General features: G+C 60.2%; 2 protein-coding genes across 6 annotated transcripts in view; both read left to right on the top strand.

Annotated features, from left to right (window-relative positions):
* Window positions 1–3,832, top strand: part of MDGA2 (MAM domain containing glycosylphosphatidylinositol anchor 2) — a 375,704-nt gene that overhangs the window by 112,046 nt on the left and 259,826 nt on the right. The gene's annotated exons all lie outside the window — the stretch shown is intronic.
* The window catches only part of LOXL3 (lysyl oxidase like 3), a 10,707-nt gene continuing 10,092 nt past the window's right edge, over window positions 3,218–3,832 (top strand). For 2 of the 5 annotated variants that reach the window (XM_031553746.1, XM_031553747.1), the window contains exon 1: window positions 3,695–3,818. The gene's annotated coding sequence lies outside the window, so the exon portion shown is untranslated. Of the gene's footprint in view, window positions 3,324–3,619; window positions 3,819–3,832 lie in introns of those variants that run through there. The other 3 variants (XM_019616002.2, XM_019616001.1, XM_031553748.1) reach the window with 3 other exon arrangements.

The raw sequence follows: 3,832 nt of genomic DNA, 5'->3' as shown, positions 1-3,832 counted from the left end.
CGCGGGGTGCGGTGCGGCTGCCGGCGGGGAATGAATGGGGCCGCGGGGGCTGCGTGCGGGGCACGACGTGTCCGTGCTGCCTCAGAGCTCCGGATGTCGGCGCACGTCTGCGCGGGGCGGTGAGATGGACTTTCCCCGTCTGTGGTTGTAAGGAGAGCGCCTCGTGTCCGCTGCAGAAAGCTCGCTTTGTGTGCTGTGCCGGCAGCAGTGGATGGGGGAACTGTGTAATGTTTTAGTTGTGCGTCCGTGTCTGGCAGGGTGAGAGGATTTATGTCACGCAGACTGCCTGCGCTTTGCATGTGCTTGCTGGGAAGGGATGCCCAGAGGATCCAGCGGGTCAGAGGGTGCTGCGTGTATTCCTGAGAGCGTCCCTGGCTTCAGGATGCTCGTTTGCTGATCTGCGGCTTACAAAAGGCAGAAGAAAGACAGAATTTTCACGAAGGTGGAATTTGCTGTGTCTCTTGGAAGAGAAGATGGATGAAGAGATGTGAGGTGTGAGGGCTGGGGGGCCAGGGTCAGGTGGTGGTGGTGGTACTGCATCCTCCCAGCCATCCTCCTGTGCAGAGCTGGACTTCTCTCTCCCAGCAGCTCTGAGCCAGCTGCCTCCCAACTCACTGCTTGCTCCCCAGCAACTGCACATTCCTCTGAGGTCTCTCCCTCCTGCCTGCCCCTGAGGAACCCAGGGGAGCCCAGAGTAGAGCAGGCAAAGCTGGAGGCCCTGCTGTGTCCCTGGGAAGCAGAGTGGTATGGGGAACTGCAAGGATCTGTTGTGCCCTGACTTAGCAGAGTGGGGGACTTCAGGCAGTCCAGAGGGCTCAGAGTTGGAGAGGGAGGGAGGTGCAGCCCCAAGTGCACCAGAGTGCTCTATCCCCAGCAGAGGCTGTCCTCGTCACTGCTTGGGATGGAGGTACACAGTGCTAGGGCGAGGATTTGGCACTCTGCCTCCTGAGCAGCAAAGGGCAGGGAGCCCCCAGCTCACCGCACAGGGAGGAGGTGGTGTGAGGAGTGCCAGTCGTGTGCAGGGCTGCCATGGTGGTGCTGGGCTGCTCCCCAGCACTCCTAGGAGCACTTCAGCTGGTTCCTCCCTGCTCTAGCTGTGGCTCTGCGTCCTCTGCTCCTCCTGTCCCACAGGGTCCCTGCAGGCGGCTGAGCAGGAGCTGTCATGGACCTCTGCTCCAGCCCCCTGGACTGCCAAAGTGTGGGAGGATGATGGAGGCCTTCCAGGCAGCCCGGATTGCGAAAGGGCTGGCGCAGGAAGCCAGGCTCTGAGGCCCCAGGAGATGGGGAGGGAGCAGAACCCGGTGCCTGGAACCATGAGACCCACCAGACCTTCTGCTGGGGACATGACCCCTGGCTCCCAGAGATGCCCCACCGTGGCCCTGGAAGAGTGTGATCGTGTCACCTCTTGACCTCCCAGGGAAAGATAAACAGAGGGAGCTGCTTTCTCCTTCTGCAGACGGGTGTCCCAGGTCGGTCGTCTCCGAGCCCTTCCAGGCATCAGGGCCCGCTTTGCTCTGTCTGCCCATGCATGCTGCAGGCCTCCTGCGCAGCACTGCTGAGTCCCTGCGCTGCAGAAATGATGTGTGCCTGTCTGCTGGTGTGCACACATAGCCGATACATTGAGCTGCTGGGAGATCTGCTCCAGCTGCCCCTTCTTGAGCCTGTTTCACTTGTGGGTGCTGGGTGGCAATCCTTGGAGCCAGCATCACCCATGCTCAGCCCCTGCCCCCGTTGTCACTGTCACTGTCTCTCAGTTCTCCCACATGGCACAGCCAAGGCCCCAGAGGAAGCAGCCCCTGTGCCAGAGGAGTGGAGCAATGAGGGCAGCAGGCTGGCTGGCTGCAGGATGCAGTTCCTACAGAGGTATGGGGAATGGGAGCCCTCGCTGTCCGCTGGGAAGAGCAGAGTGGTGGGGCTGGCTGGGAGCAGACCGAGCAGTGCTGCACCACGGGGAAGCTGCAGTGGGGCAGGGGGTGCAGAGTGCCCCAAGTCTGAGCTCTGTGGTTCTCTCAGGTGCCCACTGCCAGCCCCGTGTCCACCAGGAGGTGACAGGGGCCCAGCACACACCTGGCTGGGACATTCCTGAGGCTTCCTGGGCAGGCACAAAGACGGGGCTGCTCTCCAGCTCCATGGATGTGTCTGCTGAGGACAGCCTGCTCTGCCCAATGGGATGTGTCCGATCCCCATCGGTGTGCTGGGGGATGGCAGGAGCGCTCTGTACAACCCCTCAGAAAGGGGATTTGTCTGCAGCCACAGTCTGGATACGGCGCGAGATGTGCTGCAGTCCTGCACAGACCTCACCAGGGCATTCCTCAGGTAGTGGGATGTGTGGCAGAGCTGAGTGGGGTTTGTGCAGAGAGATGGAGGGTTTGCGCAGATTCAGGAGCAACTGAAGGACTGTGAAGAAAAGAAATACACAGAGCTGCTGAATGCAAGGGCTGGGCTGTCTGAGCTGTGGGTGCGGAGCGGGGCAACACCAGGGTTGTGTCCCAGGGCAGCACAGCTGGGTGTCAGGGTGTGGCTGGGGGTGTTTGCTGTGGGCTGGCACTGCTGCACGGCTCCCTCCTTAACTGGTGGTGTCAGGGTGTGGGCTGGGGGTGCTGGCCGTGGGCTGGCAGCCTGCATGTGCTGGTGGTTCTTTCCTGTCCGTAGCCGTGTACCAAGCCCTGTGCTCATGGTGACTGTGACTGTGGGCATGGGGTGGTTTCTGTGGCCACACAAACACTGAGTGTTTTCCCTGGTGTTCTGTTCTGGTCTCTGCCTGCGTGCTTTGTTCCTGACTGAAGGCTGTTAAGTGTTCCTTCTGGCCGAGGGCAGTGATGTGGCTGTATCAGCCCACACAGATCTGGTCCATTGCGGCTCTGTGCACTTTCCCCATGTCCATCTTTGCAGAACTGAGAGAGAACGTCTTTCCTCTTCCAGACAAAGTTTTGCTTTGGAAAAACATGTGATTCCCTGCAGTCCCCCACTGGTGGGTGGCTTCCCAGCTGTAGCCGCATTTTAGTTCCAGCAGGTGACCGGTTTTAACCCACTTAGTGGAAGGTGCACTGATTTTGTTGAGTGCTAATTATTCATTAAAAGGTCATCCAGGATGAATCAAATGCCTTCCAGTCTCTGCCTGTTATATCAACACAGTTACTCCAATTAACCAGACCTGTGATCTCATAAAAGGTCGCAGCAGCTTTGTGACATGGGCCATTTCTGAAGAATTGTAGAGATTGGCATTAATTATACTGCTGCCCTTCGTTGTTGCGTTGGCCCCCTTGCAAAGCAGCCTGCAGTCAGCACCAGCAGAGCTCGCCTCTCGTTCACTGCATACGCAGGTGAGGTTTTGGTCTCCGTGCGTTCAGCGTGCGCCGCCTCGACCGGGCGTGCTGAAATGGGCGCTTTTTGGTTGGCACGTGCACGCACGTGGTGCAGTTCTGCAGCTTTACGTTGCTTTACTTGGGAGGGTCGGGGCGTCTCCTCTGACCCGTGGGCAAAATAAGAAACGCTTTATTGCCGCCGTGCGGTGTTAAACGCGTCCCCTCCCCGCCCGCCCCCGGCAAACCCCGGCGTCTTCCACGAGCGGGCCGGGCCGGCCCTCGGCTCTGCCCTCCTGCCTTAGGGCTGATTAAAAGGTTCAGCAAAGCATTTCCCTGCTGCCTGCCCGCAAAGTCGCTTCCCGCTGGGCCGCGCTTTGTTCTCGCAGTAGCAGAGCGGGCAGCACCGCCAATCCCGTGGCTCACGGGGTTCTGCCCCTCCGGCGCCGTCCCCGTCAGCGCAATGCGTCCCCCACGGCCCGGGCCGTGACGGAGGACGGCGGGGCCGGAGCTGATGTGAGTGCCCTGCA

The sequence above is a fragment of the Meleagris gallopavo genome, chromosome 5, assembly GCF_000146605.3.
Source record: "Meleagris gallopavo isolate NT-WF06-2002-E0010 breed Aviagen turkey brand Nicholas breeding stock chromosome 5, Turkey_5.1, whole genome shotgun sequence".
Lineage (NCBI taxonomy): Eukaryota > Metazoa > Chordata > Aves > Galliformes > Phasianidae > Meleagris > Meleagris gallopavo.
Note: the sequence above shows the minus strand (reverse complement) of the source record. Positions and strands in the feature narration are given on the sequence as shown.